We start from the raw sequence: 25,113 nt of genomic DNA, 5'->3' as shown, positions 1-25,113 counted from the left end.
GCTGTGAGGAGAAACACCGAGGAGAGACACCGGGGGCTGTGAGGAGAAACACCGAGGAGAGACACCGGGGGCTGGGAGGAGAAACGCCGAGAAGAGACACCAGGGGGCTGAGAGGAGAAACGCCGAGAAGAGACACCGGGGGCTGAGGAGAAACACCGAGAGGAGACACCAGGGCTGAGAGGAGAATTACCGAGAGGAGACACCGGGGGCTGTGAGGAGAAACACCGAGAGGAGACACCGGGGGCTGTGAGGAGAAACACCGAGAGGAGACACCGGGGGCTGTGAGGAGAAACACCGAGAGGAGACACCAGGGGCTGTAAGGAGAAACACAGGAGACACCAGGGGCTGTGAGGAGAAACACAGTAGACACCATGGGCTGTGAGGAGAAACACAGAGAGTAAACACCGGGGGCTGTGAGGAGAAACACAGAGAGGAGAGACTCTGGGGGCTGTGAGGAGAAACACCGAGGAGAGACACCGGGGGCTGTGAGGAGAAACACCGAGGAGAGACACCGGGGCTGTGAGGAGAAACACCGAGGAGAGACACCGGGGGCTGAGAGGAGAAACACCGAGGAGAGACACCGGGGGCTGAGAGGAGAAACACAGAGTAGAGACACCGGGGGCTGTGAGGAGAAACACAGAGAGTAAACACCGGGGGCTGTGAGGAGAAACACAGAGGAGAGACACCGGGGCTGTGAGGAGAAACACCGAGGAGAGACACCGGGGGCTGAGAGGAGAAACACAGAGTAGAGACACCGGGGGCTGTGAGGAGAAACACAGAGAAGAGACTCTGGGGGCTGTGAGGAGAAACACAGAGAAGAGACTGGGGGCTGTGAGGAGAAACACCGAGAAGAGACTCTGGGGGCTGTGAGGAGAAACACCGAGAAGAGACTCTGGGGGCTGTGAGGAGAAACACCGAGAAGAGACTCTGGGGGCTGTGAGGAGAAACACTGAGGAGAGACACCGGGGGCTGTGAGGAGAAACACCGAGAAGAGACTCTGGGGGCTGTGAGGAGAAACACCGAGGAGAGACACCGGGGGCTGAGAGGAGAAACACCGAGAAGAGACACCAGGGGCTGTGAGGAGAAACACCGAGAAGAGACACCAGGGGCTGTGAGGAGAAACACTGAGAAGAGAGACCGGAGGCTGTGAGGAGAAACACTGAGAAGAGAGACCGGAGGCTGTGAGGAGAAACACTGAGAAGAGAGACCGGAGGCTGTGAGGAGAAACACTGAGAAGAGAGACCGGAGCCTGTGAGGAAAAACACTGAGAAGAGAGACCGGAGCCTGTGAGGAAAAACACTGAGAAGAGAGACCGGAGCCTGTGAGAAAAACACTGAGAAGAGAGACCGGAGCCTGTGAGGAAAAACACGGAGAAGAGACACCGGGGGCTGTGAGGAGAAACACCGGGGCCGTGAGGAGAAACATTAATCACTTGTTAAGCGTGCTTCTCACCCGTTAGGGTCTCAAGGCGCGGGGTTGCTACTGCTCAATATCCAGGTCTTGAGTCGTTTCCTAAAGGTCAGGAGGTCCTGGGTCAGACGTAGGTTGACTGGGAGTGTTGTTGTTAGCTTTATTTCGGTAAAAAACAAGTACCATAAAAGCGCATCACAAATTCACAATTTTACAAAAATAGACTGTGTATAAAAATTCTACGATTTAAAACATTCTTCCTATAAAAGATTTGTGACATATTGTAGAATTGTGCAAAATACAAAGTTTTTGATAATAACTATCATAGATCAAGTATATTCCTGAATAAAAACAATATAAATAGGTTAAAAGTAGAAAACATTCCCATTATAGGTTCCTATTTAGGAGATGACTTTAACATTTTTGTTCTCACATGCCAGATTTCATCTAAGTAGCTGGCTAGGGCAAATGCCACCGCACCCTGGGTATTAGACCTAAAAATTCTAAGGGCTGCAAACCAGTTTTGAAAGTCCATAGTTCTGCAAAGAGGTATAATCCATTTAATTTGTTTATTGTAAGCAGGACAATTGAATAGTACGTGTGCACTACATTCGGGAAGGCCACAGCCCATCGGTCAAAGGTTGGCATGAGGATCATCTTTAGACCAAGTACAGGTAAAAGAACGTAGCGGTAGCGAGCCTAGCCTGAATCTGATGTAGAGGGCACAGGCTCGGGGAATGTGATCAAATCCATATACGATTCAAACTCATAGTGACATTTGACTGATGTAAACTTATCTGTCAAGCTACCTAAAGGGACCTCTGCTAGTTTGCCCAGTTTTAGCCTCAGCCAGTATGCATCCTTAACCATATATGCCGCATTTTTGGGTAGTTCACAAGGGACCATCCAAAAATGGGCCAACCCCAAATTAGTCAGAGTAGCTCTAACATAATTGCACCATGGGATTTTTCCAGTATTGTTTTCACTGATCAAGGCTTTCAGCCATGTCCTGAATGGGCTAAGTGTATCCATGGACCATACTCTGATCCAGTATAATATTGGTTTCAGCGTAGCTATATGTGCAATAGAGTCTAAATTCACGTCCATATGGGCAGGCATCGTAGGGGAACTAGTGGGTATTCTGAGGATAGATTTTATAAAATAATTTTCAGCGATTTCAAATCCTTCAGGTTACTACATCCCCAAAACTCCGCTCCATACAGAGCACTCCCTCTTGCTTGTAGCTTATATATTTCCATTGCTGGAGAAATTGCAAACCTAGGGGACCTGTTTGCAAATCTGAAAACACCACCCAGGTTCTGTTTTAAACACATATGTGCCCTCGTTAACTGGGCCTGCCATCTATGCGTATCCTCCAATCTAACCCCCAGATAAACAAATTCAGCAACTCTCTCCAACTTTACCCCTTCCGTAAAGATGATCTTTCTTACTTTGTGTTTATTGTCACTGAAGATCATATACTTGGTTTTCGTGGAATTAACTTCAAGGCCGTGTCTTTACAGAAGGACGTGAATTTTAGGAGTGCGTTTGTTAAACCAGAAGCAGTTTGGGATAACAATAATGTATTGTCCGCAAAGAGCAGGCATGGTGTCTTCACCCCCCCTAATTTGGGAGCATCATTGTCGCAGGCGAATAGATAAGGAATGCAAGCACTTATAAATATTAGGAACAGGGTTGGAGCCAAAACGCACCCCTGTCTCACTCCCCTTTTAATTGGGATCTTGCTTGTTACTTTCCCATTTACAGGCTACGAATAGCTTTCCTCCTTCCAGATCCACAGACTTCCATTTAATCGTGAGGAATCTGAATATCTGGTCGATTGTGCTATTTTTTTGCCTAAAACCTGCTTGGAAGTCACTCAAGATTTGTGATTCTTTCAGCCATTCCTTGGCTCTCGTCAGAATCTGGTGGCAGAATATTTTTTGGAGATTATCCAAAAGGCTAATTGGCCTGTAATTCATTGGATCAGATCTGGTTCCCTTTTTATAAATGGGTATGATGATAGCACCACTCCAGGTACGGGGATAATTTCCACTGGCCAAGACTGCATTTGATACTTTGTTTATATATGGACCCCATATCTCTAGGTCAGATCTATATAAATCGACTGGGAGTGAGTTCAAGGTTTTGGCGGCGAAGTGGGAGAAGGATCTGCCACCGGTTGTGGGACGATGGATGTGGGGGATGGTGGCGAGGGCGAGGTTGGCGGAGCTGGCAGGTGGGTACTTGGGAGCAGAGACATTGAGGTAGGCAGGGCCTGCGTCGTGGAGAGCCTTGTGAGCGTGGATGAGGAGTTTGAAGGTGATCCTTTTGTTGACGGAGAGCCAGTGTAGGTCTCTGAGGTGGGCTGAGATGTGTTTGTGGCGTGGGATATTGAGAATGAGGCGTGCAGAGGTGTTCTGCATACGTTGAAGTTTCCTCTGGAGCTTGCCCGTTGTTCCCGCGTAGAGTGCGTTGACATAGTCCAGTCTGCTGCTGATGCGGGCATGGGTGACTTCTTCTGGTTTCGATGGTGATCCATCTGAAGGTCTTGCAAAACATGCAGAGGGTGTTGGAACATGAGGATGAGACGGCGTTGACTTGCTGGGTCATGGTGAGCGATGAGTCTAGTGTGAAGGCAAGGTTGCGTGTGTGGGTGGTGGTTGTTGGTGGGGTTCCTAGGGTGGCTGGCCACCAGGAGTCATCCCATGCTGAGTGGTTGGAGCCGAGGATGAGGATCTCCATCTTATCCGAGTTCAGTTTGAGGCGGCTCATCTCTATCCAGTTGGCGATGGCATGCAGTCAGTTGTGGAGATTTATCTTGGCAGTGGCAGGGTCCTTGGTGAGTGAGAGGATCAGTTGGGTATCGTCTGCGTAGGAGACGATTTTGAGGCCGTGAGATCGGACAATGTTGGCGAGCGGCACCATGTAGATGTTAAAAAGGGTTGGGCTGAGAGAGGATCCTTGGGGGACTCCGCAGATGGTCTTGGGGGCTTTCGACAGGAACGGAGGGAGGCGGACTCTCTGAGTTCTACCGGAGAGGAAGGATGTGGTCCAGGGCCTTGTGGCGGATCCCGTCATCGTAGAGGCATGCACGGAGGGTGTGGTTAAAGACGGTGTCGAAGGCTGCTTAGAGGTCAAGGAGGATGAGGGCCGCGGTTTCACCTTTGTCGTGCATGATCCTGATGTTGTCGGTTGCTGCGATGAGAGCAGTCTCAGTGCTGTGGTTCTTGCGGAAGCCGGATTGGGAGATGTCTAGCATGCTGTTGTCCTCCAGAAGCGGGTCAGTTGGCTGTTGACTATCTTCTCAATGACCTTCGCTGAGAAGGGAAGGAGGGAGATGGGCCGGTAAGTTCTTGAGGTTTTCGGGGTCTGCCTTGGGTTTTTTGAGCAGGGCGTTGACTTAGGTGTGTTTCCAGCTCTCCGGGAAGGTGCCAGTTGTAGGAGGCTGGCCTGGCTTGTAGTGGGTACCAAACTACTCCAAAAGTGGAATGCGAATCACAAATGGACCCCAGACCTATGGGAGCTTGTAGACGGTCGCTGGGACTGTAAGAAAACAGTCAGGGTGTCCAAGATACCCCACCCCAAGACCCTGAAAAGTAGGAGTAAACTTCACCTACTACCCCAAAAGAGCACAATAGTCGTAATAGGGGGATTCTGCAAGAACAACAAACACCAGCAGTGCACTGAAAACTGATTCCTAGACCTGAGGACCTGCAAAGCAAGGGGACCAAGTCCAATAGTCGCGACAGTGTCAAGGGGGGGGGGGCAGGAGCCCAGAAAACCCCGGATGAAGGGGCAAGGAAGCTGCCTCCGGATGGAACAAGCTTGGAGTTCTGCAAGAAAGAAGAGGACTAGGAACTTCTCCTTTGGAGGGAAGATGTCCCATGTCGCGATTAAGTTTGCAGAGGTGTTCCCTCGCAGAAATACCGCAAACAAGCCTTGCTAGCTGCAAGGGTCGCAGTAGAGGTTTTTGGGTGCTGCTGAGGACCAGGAAGGACCAGGATGTCGGCACTTGGAGGAGGAGACAGAGGGGGCGCTCAGCAACTCAGAGAGCCCTCACAGAAGCAGGCAGCACCAGCAGAAGTACCTGAACAGGCACTTGGAAGATTTGTGAACCGGAGTCCACGCAAAGTTACAAAAGAGGGTCCCACATCGTCAGATGCCAACTCAGCAGGTTGTGCACTACAGGATGGAGTGCTGGGGACCCAGGCTGTGCACGAAGGAAATCCTGGAAGAGTGCACAGAAGCCTAAGCAGCTGCAAATCACACAGTACACAGGTTTGCAGTCTAGCGTGAGGAGGCAAGGACTTACCTCCACCAAACTTGGACTGAAGAGTCACTGGACTGTGGGAGTCACTTGGATAGAGCTCCTGTGTTGCAGGGACCACGCTCGTCAAGATGAGAGGGGACCCAGAGGACCGGTGATGCAGTCTTTTGGTGCCTGCATGAGCAGGGGGAAGATTCCATCGACCCACAGGAGATTTCTTCAGAGCTTCTGGTGCAGGGTGAAGGCAGGCTACCCCCAGAGCATGCTCCACATTGAAACAATCGAGAAAGCTGGCAGGATGAGGCGCTACAGTGTTGCTGGTAGTAGCCTTGCTACTTTGTTGCGGTTTTGCAGGTGTCCTGGAGCAGTCAGCGGTCGATCCTTGGTAGAAGTCGAAGAGGGAAGTGCAGAGGATCTCTGGTGAGCTCTTGAATTCGTTATCTGAAGAATTCCCCAATGCAGAGACCCTAAATAGCCGGAAAAGGAGGTTTGGCTACCAAGAAAGGAGGATTGGCTACCAAGAAACGTAAGAGCCTATCAGAGGGAGTCTCTGACGTCACCTGCTGGCACTGGCCACTCAGAGCAGTCCAGTGTGCCCCCAAAACCTCTTTTTCCAAGATGGCAGAGGTCTGGGACACACTGGAGGAGCTCTGGTCACCTCCCCTGGGAGGTACTGGTCAGGGGAGTGGTCACTCCCCTTTCCTTTGTCCAGTTTCACGCCAGAGCAGGCCTGGGGGATCCCTGAACCGGTGTAGACTGGCTTATGCAGAGATGGGCACCATCTGTGCCCATCAAAGCATTTCCAGAGGCTGGGGGAGGCTACTCCTCCCCAGCTCTTCACACCTATTTCCAAAGGGAGAGGGTGTAACACCCTCTCTCAGAGGAAATCCTTGGTTCTGTCTTCCTCGGCTGGGGCTGTCCAGACCCCAGCAGGGCAGAATCCTGTCTGAGGGGTTGGCAGCAGCTGCAGTGGAAACTCCAGAAAGGCAGTTTGGCAGTACCCGGGTTCTGTGCTAGAGGCCCGGGGGATAATGGAATTGTCCCCCCAATACCAGAATGGTATTGGGGTGACAATTCCATGATCTTAGACATGTTACATGGCCATGTTCGGAGTTACCATGGTGACGCTACATATAGGTAGTGACCTATGTGCAGTGCACGCGTGTAATGGTGTCCCCGCACTCACAAAGTTCGGGGAATTTTCCCTGAACGATGTGGGGGCACCTTGGCTAGTGTCAGGGTGCCCACACACTAAGTAACTTGGCACCCAACCTTCACCAAGTGAGGGTTAGACATATAGGTGACTTATAAGTTACCTATGTGCAGTGAAAAATGGCTGTGAAATAACGTGTATGTTATTTCACTCAGGCTGCAGTGGCAGTCCTGTGTAAGAATTGTCTGAGCTCCCTATGGGTCGCAAAAGAAATGCTGCAGCCCATAGGGATCTCCTGGAACCCCAATACCCTGGGTACCTAAGTACCATATACAAGGAAATTATATGGGTGTACAAGTGTGCCAATGAGAATTGGTAAAATTAGTCACTAGCCTGCAGTGACAATTTTAAAAAGCAGAGAGAGCATAAACACTGAGGTTCTGGTTAGCAGAGCCTCAGTGATACAGTTAGGCACCACACAGGGAACACATATACGCCACAAACCTATGAGCACTGGGGTCCTGGCTAGCAGGATCCCAGTGAGACAGTAAAAACACCCTGACATATACTCAAAAACAGGCCAAAAGTGGAGGTAACAAGGCTAGAAAGAGGCTACCTTCCTACAGGTACCTAGTGGTACTTACACCGTGTGCCAGGTCCAGTTATCCCTTATTAGTAGATTAGAGGTGTTCCAGCAGCTTAGGCTGATAGAGGTAGCTATAGCAGAGCAGCTTAGGCTGAACTAGGAGACATTCAAAGCTCCTACTATACCACTTATATCATAACACAATACTCAGAGTTACTAAAAATAAAGGTACTTTATTTTAGTGACAATATGCCTAAAGTATCTCAGAGGATATACTCCCTTAGGCGGTAAGTAAAATACACAAAATATACACACAAACCAAAATCAGGTAGTAAAACACTTAGAAAAGTAGTGCAAACACTGTAGAACACAAGAGAATGCAATAGGAGACAATAGGCCTAGGGGCAACACAAACCATATACTCCAAAAGTGGAATGCGAACCACAAATGGACCCCACACCTAGTGTAGTGTGTAGAGGGTCGCTGGGAGTGTAAGAAAACACTAAGGGTGTCCAAGATACCCCATCCCAAGACCCTGAATAGTAGGAGTAAAGTTACCCTACTACCCCAGAAAGACAGTAAAGTCGTGATAGGGGATTCTGCAAAGGCAACAACTGAATGCAAAGCACTGAAGACGGATTCCTGTACCTGAGGACCTGAAAAGGAAGAGGACCAAGTCCAAGAGTCACACAAGTGTCAAGGGGGGGGGGGGGGGGGCAGGAGCCCACTAATCCCCAGATGAAGGTGCAAAATGGCTGCCTCCGGGTGGCTGAAGCCAAAGATTGTGCAACAACTGAAGGTGCCAGGAACTTCTCCTTTGGTCAGAAGATGTCCCACGACGTGCGGGAGGATGCAGAGTTGTTTCCACGCAGAAAGACTGCAAACTAGCCTTGTTAGCTGCAAGAGTCACAGTTGAAGATTATGGGTGCTGCCAGGGCCCAGGAAGTGCCAGGAGGTCTCCCCTTGGAGGAGGAGACAGAGGGGGCGCTCAGCAACTGACAGAGGCCACGCAGAAGCAGGCAGCACCCGCAGAAGCACTTGAACAGGCGTTCAAGAAGTCTGAGCACGGCGGTCGTCTCAGCACAACAAAAGAGGGTTCCACGAAGTCGGAGGTCAACTCAGCAAGTTAGGCAATGCAGGACGGAGTGCTGGGGACCTGGGCTGTGCTGTGCACGAAGGAAGTCTTGCAAAAGTGCACAGAAGCCCTAGCAGCTGCAGATCACGCAATACACAGGATTACTGTCTGGCGTGGGAAGGCAAGGACTTACCTCCACCAAACTTGGACAGAAGGACCACTGGACTGTCTGGGTCACTTGGATTCCGCTCCTGTGTTCCAGGGACCACGCTCGTCAGGATGAGAGGGGACCCAGAGGACCGGTGATGCAGAAGTTTGGTACCTGCGTCAGCAGGGGGAAGATTCCGTTGACCCACAGGAAATTTCTTCTTGGCTTCCAGTGCAGGGTGAAGGCAGACAGCAGTTAGAGCATGCACCACCAGGAAACAGTTGAGAAAGCCGGCAGGATTAGGCACTACAATGTTGCTGGTAGTCGTCTTGCTACTTTGTTGCGGTTTTGCAGGCGTCCTGGAGCAGTCAGCGGTCGATCCTTGGCAGAAGTCGAAGAGAGAAGTGCAGAAGAACGCTGGTGAGCTCTTGCATTCGTTATCTGACGAGAAACCCACAGGAGAGACCCTAAATAGCCATCAGAGGAGGATTGGCTACCTAACCAGGTAAGAGCCTATCAGGAGGGTTCTCTAATGTCACCTGCTGGAAATGGCCACTCAGAGGTCCCCATTGTGCCCTCAAACCCCTGCATTCAAGATGGCAGAGGTCTGGGACACACTGGAGGAGCTCTGAGCACCACCCCGGGTCACTCCCCTTTCTTTTGTCCAGTTGTGCGCCAGAGCAGGGGCTGGGGGATCCCTGAGCTGATGTAGACTGGTTTATGCAAGGAGGGCACCATCTGTGCCCTTCAAACCATTTCCAATGGCCAGGAGAGGCTACTCCTCTCAGGCCCATAACACATATTTCCAAAGGTAGAGGGTGTAACACCCTCTCTCAGAGGAAATCCTTTGTTCTGCCATCCTGGGACTGGTTTGCCCAGGCCCGGGGGGGGCAGAAACCTGTCTGAGGGTTGGCAGCTGTGGTAGCTGCAGAGAAAACCCCAGAAAGCTAGTTTGGCAGTACCCGGGGTCCATGCTTGGAGCCCCTGCGATGCATGGGATTGGCACCCCAATACCAGATTTGGCTTGGGGAGACAATTTCATGATCTTAGACATGTTACTCGGCCATGTTCGGAGTTACCATTGTGAAGCTACACATAGGTATTGGCCTATATGTATTTCATGTGTGTAATGGTGTCCCCGCACTCACAAAGCCTGGAGAAATTGCCCTGAACAATGTGGGGGCACCTTGGCTAGTGCCAGGGTGCCCACACACTAAGTAACTTTGCACCTAACCTTCACCAAGTGAGGGTTAGACATATAGGTGACTTATAAGCTACTTAAGTGCAGTGTCAAATGGCTGTGAAATAACGTGGACGTTATTTCACTCAGGCTGCAGTGGCAGTCCTGTGTAAGAATTGTCTGAGCTCCCTATGGGTGGCAAAAGAAATGCTGCAGCCAATAGGGATCTCCTGGAACCCCAATACCATGGGTACCTACGTACCCTATACTAGGGAATTATAAGGGTGTTCCAATGTTCCAATCAGAATTGGTGTAAATGGTCACTAACTTCCAGTGACAATTTAAAATCAGAGAAAGCATAAACACTGAGGTTCTGGTTAACAGAGCCTCAGTGATAGAGTTAGGCACCACACAGGGAACACATACAGGGCACAAGTTATGAGCACTGGGGTGCTGGCTAGCAGGATCCCAGTGACACAGGCAAAAACAAACATACACAGAAGTAAAAATGGGGGTAACATGCCAGGCAAGATGGTACTTTCCTACATTTTGTATATGTTTTTCTTATGAAAAGCACCAATGACAAAGTGGTAAAGCAGTTACAAGTACTTATCCCACCGATGTACCACCAATGTAGGAGGCTGGCCTGGCTTATGGTGGGTACCTGATGGTACTTACACCTTGAGACAGGTCCAGTTATCTCTTATTAGTAGATTAGTAGTGTTCTAGCAACTCAGGCTGATAGAGGTAGCAATAGCAGATCAGCTTAGGTTGAACTAGGAGACATGCAAAGCTCCTACTATACCAAATAGATCTATATCGTAAGAATCACAATACTCAGAGTTACCAAATTTAAAGGTACTTTATTTTAGTGACAATGTGCCAAAAATATCTCAGAGGATATACTCCCTTTGGAGGTAAGTAAAATACACAAAATATACACACAAACCAAAATCAGGTAAGTAAACAGAAATGTAGTGCAAACATTGTAGAATACAATAGGATGCAATAGGCCTAGGGGCAACACAAACCATAAGAAAGTGGAATGCGAACCACTTAGGGACCCCAGGCCTAGTGTAGTGTGTACAGGGTCGCTGGGAGTGTAGGAAAACACTAAGGGTGTCCAGGATACCCCACCCCAAGACCCTGAAAAGTAGGAGTAAAGTTACCCTACTTCCCCAGAAAAACACTAAAGTCGTGATAGGAGATTCTGCAAAGACAACAACTGACTGCAAAGCACTGAAGACGGATTCCTAGACCTGAGGACCTGTAAAGGAAGGGGACCAAATCCAAGAGTCACAAAAGTGTCCGGGGGGGCAGGATCCCACTAAACCCCGGATGAATGTGCAAAATGGCTGCCTCTGGGTGGAAGAAGCTGAAGATTCTGCAACAACGGAAGATGCCAGGAACATCTCCTTTGCACAGGGGATGTCCCACGGCGTGCTGGAGGATGCAGAGTTGTTTCCACGCAGAAAGACCGCAAACAAGCCTTGCTAGCAGCAAAGGTCGCGGTTGAAGAAAAAGGGTGCTGCCCGGGACCAGGAGGCCGTCCCTTGGAGGAGGAGACAGGGGGCGCTCAGCAATACAGAGAGCCCAGGCAGAAGTAGGCAGCACCTGAAGAAGCACTTGAACAGGGGTTCAAGAAATCTGAGTACGGCGGTTGTCTCAACACTACAAAGGAGGGTCCCACGAAGCCGGTGGTCAACTCAGCGAGTTGAGCAATGCAGGACGGAGTGCTGGGGACCTGGGCTATGCTGTGAACGAAGCATTCCTTGCAAAACTGCACAGTAGTCCTAGCAGCTGAAGATCACGCAGTACACAGGATTACTGTCTGGCGTGGAGAGGCAAGGACTTACCTCCACCAAATTGTTACAGATGGACCACTGGACTGTCGGGGTCACTTGGATCCAGCTCCTATGTTCTAGGGACCACGCTCGTCAAAATGAGAGGGGACCCAGAGGACCGGTGATGCAGAAGTTTCGTGCCTGCGTTAGCAGGGGGTAGATTCCGTCGACCCACTGGAGATTTCTTCTTGGCTTCCAGTGCAGGGTGAAGGCAGACAGCCCTCAGAGCATGCACCACCAGAAAACAGTTGAGAAAGCCGGCAGGATTAGGCGGTAAAACGATGCTGGTAGTCGTCTTGCTACTTTGTTGCGGTTTTGCAGGCGTCCTGGAGCAGTCAGCGGTCTATCCTTGGCAGAAGTCGAAGAGGGAGATGCAGAGGAACTCTGGTGAGCTCTTGCATTCGTTATCTGATGAGAAACCCACAGGAGAGACCCTAAATAGCCCTCAGAGGAGGATTGGCCACCTACCCGGGTAAGCACCTATCAGGAGGGTTCTCTGACGTCACCTGCTGGCACTGGCCACTCAGAGGACCTCCATTGTGCTCTCACACCTCCGAATTCAAGATGGCAGAGGTCTGGGACACACTGGAGAAGCTCTGGGTACCACCCCTGGGGTGGTGATGGACAGGGGAGTGGTCACTCCCCTTTCCTTTATCCACTTTCGTGCCAGAGCAGGGGCTGGGGGATCCCTGAACTGGTTTAGACTGGCATATGCAAGGAGGGCACCATATGTGCCCTTCAAAGCATTTCCAGAGGTTGGGGAGGCTACTCCTCCCCAGCTCATAACACCTATTTCCAAAGGGAGAGGGTGTAACACCTCCTGTCAGAGGAAATCCTTTGTTCTGCCTTCCTGGGACTGGGCTGCCCAGACCCCAGGAGGGCATAAGCCTGTCTGTGGGTTAGCAGCAGCTAGTTTGGAGGTACCCGGGGTCCATGCTGGAGCCCCAGGGATGCATGGGATTGGCACCCCAATACCAGAGTTGGCGTGGGGGGGACAATTCCATGATCTTAGACATGTTACATGGCCATATTCGGAGTTACCATTGTGCAGCTACATATAGGTATTGATCTATACGTAGTGCACACATGTAATGGTGTCCCTGTACTCACAAAGTCCGGGGAAATTGCCCTGAACAATGTGGGGGCACCTTGGCTAGTGCCAGGGTGCCCTCACAATTAGTAACTTGGCATCTAACCTTCACTAAGTGAGGGTTAGACATATAGGTGACTTATGAGTTACTTAAGTGCAGTGTAAAATGGCTGTGAAATAACATGGACCTTATTTCACTCAAACTGCAGTTGCAGTCCTGTGTAAGAATGGTCTGAGCTCCCTATGGGTGGCAAAAGAAATGCTGCAGCCCATAGGGATTTCCTGGAACCCCAATACCCTGGGTACCTAAGTACCATATACTAGGGAATTATAAGGGTGTTCCAGTGTGGCAATCAGAATTGGTAATAATGGTCACTAGCGTGCAGTGACAATTTCAAAGACAGAGAGAGCATAAGCACTGAGGTTCTGGTTAGCAGAGCCTCAGTGACACAGTTAGGCACCACATAGGGAACACATTCAGACCACAACCTATGAGCACTGGGGCCCTGGCTAGCAGGGTCCCAGTGAGACATATAAAACACACTGACAAATAGGGTTTTCACTGTGAGCACTGGGGTCCTGGCTAGCAGGATCCCAGTGAGACAGTAAAAAGACCCTGGCATATACTCAGAAACAGGCCAAAAGTGGGGGGTAACAAGGCTAGAAAGAGGCTACCTTCCTACACCCTGGCATGTTTTCTGGCCGGTCACAGCCAGCCTGCCACCACCAGACACGTTTCTGGAACCCTGGGGTAGGAGATCCTGCTCTCTGGGTCCCAGAACAAAGCCCTTACTGCGTGGAGGTGCAAACATCCCCTCCTTCAGGAATGAGCACTGCTCTGCTAGTGAGCTTCAAAGGGCTTACCGCAGATGGCCACCCCCATTGCAAACCCCCCAATTTTGGTGGGAGCAACAACAGGTAACCACACAAAGGACAGGAGGAGTGGTCATCCCCAGTTTGCACCACCCCTAAGGTATGTATGCAAGGTGACCCCTCCATTTCATTTTCCTCCATCTTGCATGGAATGAAAATAGCCAATCAGGTGTAGGGAAGTGATCTCTGCCCAATGGAAGTGGTCACTTAGTGTGTGTAGCCACCCTAAGGCAGGTGACCCATTGGTCATTACCAGGTACTCCCCTAAACACTCACTAAATACAGAATTTTGTGTGCATCCCTAGACCAAGAAATCAGACTTAATGACAACAGATGACCAGCAACAAAGAAGACACAAGGCTCGAGAATTGAAGTCCGGCTGCACTAAGGGAAGGTGCCAAACCCTGCCTGCTGCACCCAGGACTCAACAATTGCTGCTGAGGGGTTGGTTGGATGTTTGACGGACATTTCAAACCCCCAAGGGACCTCCATACTTTGAAAATCCCCAAAGATCTCCCTCCAGAGTGAAGGTACCATTCTCCTGCAACCCAAGACCAAAGACCCAGTGAAGGCTACTTCACTGACCAGCTGCTGACCAAGGAACTGGATGCTGCAGCCAGACCAAACTCCACCTGACAAACCGTGAGGACAAACCCTGCAAGTGAGGCACGTTTGCGCCCTCCAGTGGCCGAATCGTGCAATAGCCCCAGGCATTAGTCACCTAACATCGGACACCCAGAAGGACAATTCATTCCGGACTATAAAAGGACCAGGAGGAAGCCCCAGTCGAGGGACTTCAGAAACCACCAGAACGTCCCACAAGAGCACCCCTGCTGGCCTCTAAGCAACCCTCAAAAAGACCTACCTCCTGCTTCCAATGACACCTTTGCACACAGCTCCTGGCTCACCGATTCGCTCTACACCCGGCCACCTTGTGCCCTGCATCGAAGAACCAACTGTGCACTAAGGGTCACCCACCCCCTGCGACATCAACACTCCAAGGGGCCCACCAGACGTTTCTTTAAGTCGCAGTAGCCTAGCACCAACTCCAACGACGTTCTGCAGCTGTTCCCGACAAAACCGGGAGCCACCCGAACTTCTCCAGATAGTCCATAGTGCCCACTGATGACCTCGACATACCCTCAAAACGAGGCATTGGTAAACAGGTTGCCCTATTTTATGTGAATTTTTAAAGTATTTCTCCATTGATTCCTATGGTGCGTAATTACACACAAAGAGACTATTTTGATTAAAACTTTAAAAACTCATAACTTAAAAAGTACTTACCCAATTTTCAAGCTCTTAGTCTTAAAATGTTTATAAAAATCTGAAGTATTTTAGTAAATTGGTCTTGAGTTATTCTTTTGAGTGTGTGGTCTGGGAGTACAACAAATGCTTTGCACTTCTCCAAGATTAGCCTAACTTCTTGACCAAGCTACTACAAAAATTAGAGCATTAGATGGTCTCGTTTTTACCTCTGTAAACCATTGTGTGGTTGTATCCAAGTATTGGGAGGGACACCTTTCAGTCTTAAACTCCCAAAAGGAGTTGTCCCTCCCTTCACAGAAAGGGAATAATATAGTGAAATGGTTTTCTATTAATGGTGAGAAAGTGGTAGCACTGAGGACACAGAAGCTATTGTTACCATGGTAACTCAGCACTTGGTCAACTCAAATCAGTACTTGAGCCCTCATTTCAACCCTGGCGGTACAAGACCGTCAGGGCTGTTATGACGGAAGCACCGCCAACAGGCTGGCAGTGCTTCCCAGGTCATTACGACCGCGGCGGAAGCGCTGCGGTCGCACCGCCGGGGCCGGCGGTTTCCCACCACAATGGCCCCGGTGGTAGTAGCTGCCCAGGGGATTACGAGTCCCCCTACCGCCAGCCTTTTCCTAGAGGTTTCGAACCGCCAGGAAAAGGCTGGCGGTACGGGGAGTCGCAGGGCCCCTGGGGGCCCCTGCACTGCCCATGCCACTAGCAGGGGCCCCCTGACAGGGCCCTGTGCAGCCTTTCACTGTCTGCACAGCAGACAGTGAAAAGCATGACGGGTGCAACTGCACCCATCGCACGGCCGCAACACCGCCGGCTCCATTTGGAGACGGCTCCTGTGTTGTGGCTGAGATCCCCGCTGGGCCGCCAGGCGGAAACTTGGTTTCCGCCCGCCGGCCCAGCAGGGATCTCCAAATGGCCGCAGCAGGGGGGTGGCTGCATTGGCGGCCGCCCGGTGGTCCGATCTTGGCAGGTGGAAGGTCGTAATGAGGGCCTTGGTAGGGAAGTCTTATCCTGTCACCAATGCTGACAATGAGACAAAGTTCCATCACATAGCTATGGTAACCTTTGATTGGGGAGGACTAGCAGGGCAAAAAGAAGTGCTTGTGTCCTCATCCATCCCAGTAGATTACCCTCTTGGAAATGACCTTGAGCATTCCCCCTTGACTAAAGTAGAACTGAAGAACCATGCAGCCATGAGAGAAAAAGTAGAGTTGGATCCTGAAACAGTAGACCAACCTCCCAAGAGAAAGGGCAGGAAGACAGCGGAACCAGCTTCCTAACAGCTCACAAGTCTTAACTTTAAGAGGACTTGCCATTCGTAGAGGGAACTCAGCCTGCAGAGCTTGGGCCTTACCACCCAGAGTTCTTGGGCTCAAGGGGACCCTCTAGGGAGGATCTGTGCCACTCTTGAAGGCCTGAGGCAGCAGGCTGCACAGGAAGAAAAGGGTAGCGTCAGTGGTACCCACGGGGTTTATTGGGACGATGTTCACTGAGGCCAGATTCCTCAACCCTGGTGCAACCAGGAGGGTGGTAGTACCTCAGCTGTTCAGAGCGTTTCTTCTCATTCTAGCCCATGCCATTCCACTAGCTGGGCATTTGGACCAAAATAAAACCTAGAGTAGGTTGGTCAACCACTTTTACTGGCCAGGAATGTGTAGGAAAGTACCATCTTGCCTGGCATGTTACCCCCATTTTTCACTGTATATATGTTGTTTTAGTTGTATGTGTCACTGGGACCCTGCCAGCCAGGGCCCCAGTGCTCATAAGTGTGCCTGAAAGTGTTACCTGTGTTATGACTAACTGTCTCACTGAGGCTCTGCTATCCAGAACCTCAGTGGTTATGCTCTCTCATTTCTTTCCAAATTGTCACTAACAGGCTAGTGACCAATTTCACCAATTCACATTGGCATACTGGAACACCCTTATAATTCCCTAGTATATGGTACTGAGGTACCCAGGGTATTGGGGTTCCAGGAGATCCCTATGGGCTGCAGCATTTCTTTTGCCACCCATAGGGAGCTCTGACAAATACTACACAGGCCTGCCACTGCAGCCTGAGTGAAATAACGTCCACGTTATTTCACAGCCATTTACTACTGCACTTAAGTAACTTATAAGTCACCTATATGTCTAACCTTTACCTGGTAAAGGTTAGGTGCAAAGTTACTTAGTGTGAGGGCACCCTGGCACTAGCCAAGGTGCCCCCACATTGTTCAGGGCAAATTCCCCGGACTTTGTGAGTGCGGGGATACCATTACACGCGTGCACTACACATAGGTCGCTACCTATGTGTAGCTTCACAATGGTAACTCCGAATATGGCCATGTAACATGTCTATGATCATGGAATTGCCCCCTCTATGCCATCCTGGCATAGTTGGCACAATCCCATGATCCCAGTGGTCTGTAGCACAGACCCTGGTACTGCCAAACTGCCTTTTCAGGGGTTTCACTGCAGCTGCTGCTGCTGCCAACCCCTCAGACAGGTTTCTGCCCTCCTGGGGTGCAGCCAGGCCTGGCCCAGGATGGCAGAACAAAGGACTTCCTCAGAGGGAGGGTGTTACACCCTCTCCCTTTGGAAAAAGGTGTTAAGGCAGGGGAGGAGTAGCCTCCCCCAGCCTCTGGAAATGCTTTCATGGGCACAGATGGTGCCCATTTCTGCATAAGCCAGTCTACACCGGTTCAGGGACCCCTCAGCCCTGCTCTGGCGCGAAACTGGACAAAGGAAAGGGGAGTGACCACTCCCCTGACCTGCACCTCCCCTGGGAGGTGCCCAGAGCTCCTCCAGTGTGCTCCAGACCTCTGCCATCTTGGAAACAGAGGTGCTGCCGGCACACTGGACTGCTCTGAGTGGCCAGGGCCAGCAGGTGACGTCAGAGACTCCTGATAGGCTCCTTCAGGTGTTGCTAGCCTATCCTCTCTCCTAAGTAGCCAAACCCTCTTTTCTGGCTATTTAGGGTCTCTGCTTTGGGGAATTCCTTAGATAACGAATGCAAGAGCTCATCAGAGTTCCTCTGCATCTATCTCTTCACCTTCTGCCAAGGAATCGACTGCTGACCGCGCTGGAAGCCTGCAAAACTGCAACAAAGTAGCAAAGACGACTACTGCAACTCTGTAACGCTGATCCTGCTGGCTTCTCGACTGTTTTCCTGGTGGTGCATGCTGTGGGGGTAGTCTGCCTCCTCTCTGCACTAGAAGCTCCGAAGAAATCTCCTGTGGGTCGACGTAATCGTCCCCCTGCAACCGCAGGCACCAAAGAACTGCATCACCGGTCCCCTGGGTCTCCTCTCAGCACGACGAGCGAGGTCCCTTGAATCCAGCAACTCTGTCCAAGTGACTCCCACAGTCCAGTGACTCTTCAGTCCAAGTTTGGTGGAAGTAAGTCCTTGCCTCCCCATGCCAGACTGCATTGCTGGGAACCGCGACTTTTGCAGCTACTCCGGCCTCTGTGCACTTCCGTCAGAAATCCTGTGTGCACAGCCAAGCCTGGGTCCACGGCACTCTAACCTGCCTTGCACGACTTTCTAAGTTGTCCTCCGGCGGCGTGGGACTCCTTGGTGCAACTTCGGGTGAGCACCGTTTCACTCTTCTTCGTAGTGCCTGTTCTGGCACTTCTGCGGGTGCTGCCTGCTTTTGAGAGGGCTCCTTGTCTTGCTCGACGCCCCCTCTGTCCCCAGACGCAATTGGCGACATCCTGGTCCCTCCTGGGCCACAGCAGCATCCAAAAACCCTAACCGCACGATTTGCAGCTAGCAAGGCTTGTTGGCGGTCTTTCGGCGGGAAAACACTTCTGCACGACTCTCCACGGTGTGGGGGATCCATCCTCCAAAGGGGAAGTCTCTAGCCCTTGTCGTTCCTGCAGAATCCTCAGCTTCTACTGTCCAGTAGCAGCTTCTTTGCACCCACAGCTGGCATTTCCTGGGCATCTGCCCATCTCCGACTTGCTTGTGACTTTTGGACTTGGTCCCCTTGTTCCACAGGTACCCTCGACTGGAAATCCATCGTTGTTGCATTACTGGTTTGTGTCTTTCCTGCAGAATTCCCCTATCACGACTTCTTTGTCCTTTGGGGAACTTTAGTGCACTTTGCACTCACTTTTCAGGGTCTTGGGGTGGGCTATTTTTCTAACCCTTACTATTTTCTAATAGTCCCAGCGACCCTCTACAAGGTCACATAGGTTTGGGGTCCATTTGTGATTCGCATTCCACTTTTGGAGTATATGTTTGTGTTGCCCCTATCCCTATGTGTCCCCATTGCATCCTATTGTAACTATACATTGTTTGCACTGTTTTCTAAGACTATACTGCATATTTTTGGTATTGTGTACATATATCTTGTGTATATTTGCTATCCTCATACTGAGGGTACACTCTGAGATACTTTGGCATATTGTCATAAAAATAAAGTACCTTTATTTTTAGTATATCTGTGTATTGTGTTTTCTTATGATATTGTGCAAGTGACACTAGTGGTACTGTAGGAGCTTCACTCGTCTCCTAGTTCAGCCTAAGCTGCTCTGCTAAGCTACCATTATCTATCAGCCTAAGCTGCTAGACACCCTATACACTAATAAGGGATACCTGAGCCTGGTGCAAGGTGTAAGTACCCCTTGGTACTCACTACAAGCCAGTCTAGCCTCCTACAGAATGTCCCAAAAAGTGACAGACTTTTATCAGTTCTACACTACCTGCCAAGCCAGTGGCAAAGCAGGTGGACACTTACAGTCCCCCTTAATGCCACTACCTGTGGTTGGGGTTCCCTTTGAAAGGGTAGGTGTTGTCATTGTTGGCCCCCTTGACCCTCAAACAGCACCAGGACACAGGTATATCCTATCATGCCACCAATATCCTGAGGCTATAACCCTTAGGACCATTACTGCTCCTGCAGTTGCAAAAGCCCTTTGGGTATTTTTACCAGAGTAGGGTCCCCCAAGGAGGTAGTATCAGACAGAGGATCTAACTTCATGTCTGCATACTTAAAATGCATGTGGGTGGGGGGGGCGTGGCTAAGATGACGACTGAGTGGACGGCTTCCTAGTAAGCTCCATCACAGCCCCAAAAAACTCCTAAATAATCCTGCACACCTGAAGGCACCAGCGCAGTGCCAAGCCCCTATAAAACAGCAGCACAGCTGGGGAGTCTCTTACTGACCCGCGGATCGCCCTTGTTGTGGAAGACGATCGTCTGTTCTCAGTGGCAGTGAGGAGTCCCCGGGACATCGCCACGTGGGGGACCAGTCGGGCGTGGCGAGGCTGAGAAGAGGGCTGCCATGACGGACCTGCTTTGTTGGACATGGGGGGACTTGGTTCGGCCCTCTGACGACTTCGGAGTTCGCCTCTGGAGCGTTCCCGGAGCCGCTGCCACAGAGAGCCTGACTGGGCTGAGCGGTGCGAGGCATGGGGAGAGGTGCAACCTGGGCAGAAATGGCTCCAGAAACTGAACGCAACCTGACTACCCAGCTCCACTGTAGGTTAGGAGTGTGGGGTGACTGGGGGACCCCTGGCAGTGATTGAGGCCTGAGAGGAAGACAGGCCTGGAGACAAAGTCCCACGCAGCCCTCTGATGCATGCAGGCTGCATCATACGGTCCCTGCTGCGGGGATTGAGGCGCGAGCCATCTGTGCCTGCAGGTGCGGTCTGTGAAGCTTTTGGCTGGATCCACGCATTGCGGCCCTTAGTGGCTCAGCTCCCCATTCACTCTTATTGGCCCCTGTGTGCTCCATCCCAGGATAGAGGCCTGACAATGGGGACTGATGCCTGCTTACTCTCCCGCCTGCTGTTGGCCACGCAGTTTGACACTATGGGGACATTGATGCGCTGAGCCTGATTCGGGCTGGATCTTGTGACGGGATTCCCCTGCCCCCTTAAGGAGGAACTTGTGTACCTGGTTGACACCTAACTGGCTCACTCTCCTTCATTATTGCCCTGGTGTCTTTGCCCCCCACTTTAAGCACTGCATTCCCAGTAGGGGACCTGCTCTGCTGAGGCCCACACTCTGGACAGACGCAAACTGAAGATCCCTGACCCTAGGGGGTCACAGCACCGAGGATGATGCCTTAAACTCAGCTGGCTGGCTTTTGGTTGAGATGCGACCTCATTCCAGTCCATTTCACATCTTGAGATACCCCTATCTAGTGAATGCCCTCACTTGGCCAGCGCTTTCTCCGGTGAACTGCAATCTTCTACAGACACTGGGGGGAAGGGCAGGGCACTTCATCATACTCAGCATCACCAAATTGATCAATATACCACCTCAGGACCTCCAGGAGGTAAGACCTCGCCCTCTACCAAGACAATTGTTAAGCAACCGCTTTGTTCACATGACAAACCATCAGTAGTCTAAATACTAGCGGCCATCGAACTCTCCAGCCCCACTGTCCAGGCCAAAAAATACACTGTATCAATGGACTGATCAGGGTGGACCTCCACACGGTCTTGGAACAATCCCTAGCCACAGAGCAACATGTTCCTGCATTACAGAGTGAAGTAGTTGCCCTCAAAACTGCACTTGTGGCACTTACATCCAAAACGGACATACTGGAACGAATGCTCCTCTGCTTGGTGGGATTTCTGGAAGGCGCCAAGGTTAATGTCCCAGAATTATTCCTTGAAGGGTGGCTACGCGAGATGTGCCCAGAAGTGGCGTTGTCCCCAGTATTTGTTGTGGAGAGAGCTCATAGGACATTTGTAAGGAAATGCCTCCTTGGTATGGTTACCCCCTGACTTTTTGCCTTTTGCTGAAACCAGTTATGATTGAAAGTGTGCTGGGACCCTGCTAACCAGGCCCCAGCACCACTGTTCTTTTCCTAAACTGTACCTCTGCTTCCACAATTGGCACACCCTGGCACCCAGATAAGTCCCTTGCACCAAGGGCCCTGATGCCAGGGAAGGTCTCTAAGGGCTGCAGAATGTCTTATGCTACCCTGGGGACCCCTAACTCAGCACATGCACCCTGCCTCACAGCTTGTGTGTGCTGGTGGGGAGAAAATGACTAAGTCGACATGGCATTCCCCTCAGAGTGGCATGCCAACCTCACACTGCCTGTGGCATAGGTAAGTCACCGCTCTAGCAGGCCTTACAGCCCTATGGCTGGGTGCACTATACCACAGGTGAGGGCATATGCGCATGAGCACTATGCCCCTACAGTGTCTAAGCAAAACCTTAGATATTGTAAGTGCAGGGTAGCCATAAAGAGTATATGGTCTGGGAGTTGGTCCAACACGAACTCCACAGTTCCATAATGGCTACACTGAAATCTGGGAAGTTTGGTGTCAAACGTTTCAGCACAATAAATGCACACTGATGCCAGTGTGGACTTTATTGTAAAATGCACCCAGAGGGCATCTTAGAGATGCCCCCTGAATACCAGTCCGACTTCTAGTGCTAGGCTGACCAGTTTCTGCCAGCCTGCCACAACCAGATGAGTTTCTGGCCACATGGGGAGAGTGTCTTTGTCACTCTGTGGCCAGAAACAAAGCCTGTACTGGGTGGAGGTGCATCACATCTCCTCCTGCAGGAACTGTAACACCTGGCAGTGAGCCTCAAAGGCTCATGCCTTTTGTTATAGCACCCAAGGGCATCCCAGCTAGTGGAGATGCCCGCCCCTCCGGCCACTGCCCCCGCTTTTGGCAGCAAAGCTGGAGGAGATAATGAGAAAAACAAGGAGTCACCCACTAGTCAGGACAGCCCCTAAGGTGTCCTGAGCTGAGGTGACCTCTGCCTTTAGAAATCCTCCATCTTAACTTTGGAGGATTCCCCCAATAGGATTAGGGATGTGCCCCCTCCCCTCAGGGAGGAGGCACAAAGAGGGTATAGCCATTGGCTACTGCCCCCTACACCTAAACACCCCCCTAAATTTAGTATTTTTGGGCACCCCAGAACCCAGGAAATCAGATTTCTGCAACCTGAAACAAGAAGAAGGATTGCTGACCTGAAAGCCCTGCAGAGACGACAGAGACGACAACTGATTTGATCCTAGCCCTACCGGCCTGTCTCCAGACTCGAAGAAAACTGCAACAGCGACGCATCCGACAGGGACCAGCGACCGCTAAAGCCTCAGAGGACTGCCCTTAACCAAAGGACCAAGAAACTCCCGTGAACAGCGGCTCTGTTCAACAACAGCAAATTCTCTGCAACAAAGAAGCAACTTTGGAAGAACTCACTCTTCCCGCCGGAAGCGTGAGACTTCACCCTCTGCACCCGACTGCCCCGGCTCGTGCTTTAAAGAACCAACACTACAGGTAGGACTCTCAGGTGACTGCGACCTCGTGAGTAGCTCGATACGACCCCCCTGGACCTCCTCAGCAACGCATGCAGAGAGAATCTAGAGGCACCCCCTGACCGCGACTTCCTGTAACAAGGAACCCGATGCCTGGACCAAGCACCGCAACCACAGCCCCCAGGACCAGAAGGAACAGAAACTCAGTGCAGGAGTAACCATCAGGTGACCCTCTGCCTAGCCCAGTTGGTGGCTGACCTGAGAAGCCCCCCTGTGACCTGCCCGGGTCCCTCCATTGATTCTAATACAAAACCTGACACCTGCTTTGCACACTGCACCCGGCCGCCCCTGTGCCGCTGAGGGTTTGTTTTGTGTGCCTACTTGTGTCCCCCCCCAGTGCTCTACAAACCCCCCCCCCCTCATCTGCCCTTTGAGGGCGCTGGTACTTACCTGCTGGCAGATGGAACCAGAGCACCCCTGTTCTTCATAGGCACCTATGTGTTTTGGGCACCTCTTTGACCTCTGCACCGAGCTGCTGGTGTGGTAAAAAAGTCAGGGCAATGAGATTATGCTGCTCTTTCCTGCAAAATTAAAAGTGATACCTGCAGACCGAGGTCATTTTTTCACTACCCTGGAGGCTGCCTCGGACTGGCTATAGGTATGCGGGGATGGCCATCCCAGAGCCCTACTCGAGAGGTTGGGATGGCGGCAACACTGGACCTGCCTAGACTCCACGAGCAAGGACATAGAAATGAGCCAGGGCCTCCAGATCCTCTCAGGTGGTGGTTGTGTGTCAAGATGGAACTCTGGCATTCGAGGATCCCAGCACACAGACGAGTGACCAGCACAGGCCTGGCGGGACCCTGAGGATATGCATCTGGAGAGAGAAACGGACAGGTCCCTGGTTGAGGAGGTCTCAGCCCTGAGCACAGACGAGGTAGGCACTGCATCCGCCCTTCGAGACGAATCAGAGAAATGAGAGGATAGGAGTCCCACTGGTGCTGATTCTTCCCTCTTGTCCATTAATAGGATCTCCCTCTCAGCAGCGCATCGCTGCAGGTGAACTGGTCAGACATAGCAGATTTATTGATCCTCGGGTGCGGATACTAGTGGCATTCTACAAAGAGGGCTTCCCCAGATGTCTATTCACTCACGCCCCTATCCCTCGCAGGGATACTTTTCTGTGCCTATGGAATGTGGCTGTTTGACTTTAGTGCGAAATGTGAAGGAATGAATGCAGATGAATGTTAGTAGAGAGATTGGAATTGTGTGCATGACTTAGCACCTGGAGTGGGGCAGGAGTGCAGATCCCATCACTCCTGACCTTAAGTGTTCTGACTGAGAGTCTGATTGTGAAACACTAAGGCCCTCATTACAACCCTGGCAGTCGGTGTTAAAGCGGCAGTAATACAGCCAACATGCCAGCGGTAAAAAAAATTGGAATCATGACCACAGCGGAAACCGCCAACACATACAGCCACTTTAACACTCCGACCGCCACAGCGGTAATAACAAACACCACGGTGGTAACCGGCAACAGACAGGCGGAAGACAATGTACCACCCACCCCATTACAACCCACCCATCCGCTAGATTTTCCGGGGCGTTACCAACGCCATCATAAGCACGGTGGAAACAGTACTTTGAAGGGATACCACTCACCTCTTGACACTCAAGGAAGAACAAGGACGCCATGGAGTCCGAGCTGCAGGTCTTCCCCATGGTGGTGTATCGTCTCATATACCAGGAGCACCAACTCCGGCGACAACGACCATAGTGAGTACTGCACCTAGTGCACAAGGGAGGGGGGGAGGAAAAAGAGAGTGACACAAACACGCAACACGCAGCAACCCCACCACCATACACACAAACACATGCAACAACATTGCATATACACCCCTAACACTCAGGAATTTCGCAAGGACAAAAGGAATGGAGTCAAATGAGTGTAATAGTCTAAATACTTAGAAATACGTTCAGAAATGAATAAACAGTAT

The sequence above is a fragment of the Pleurodeles waltl genome, chromosome 3_1, assembly GCF_031143425.1.
Source record: "Pleurodeles waltl isolate 20211129_DDA chromosome 3_1, aPleWal1.hap1.20221129, whole genome shotgun sequence".
NCBI classification, from domain to species: Eukaryota; Metazoa; Chordata; class Amphibia; order Caudata; family Salamandridae; genus Pleurodeles; species Pleurodeles waltl.
Note: the sequence above shows the minus strand (reverse complement) of the source record.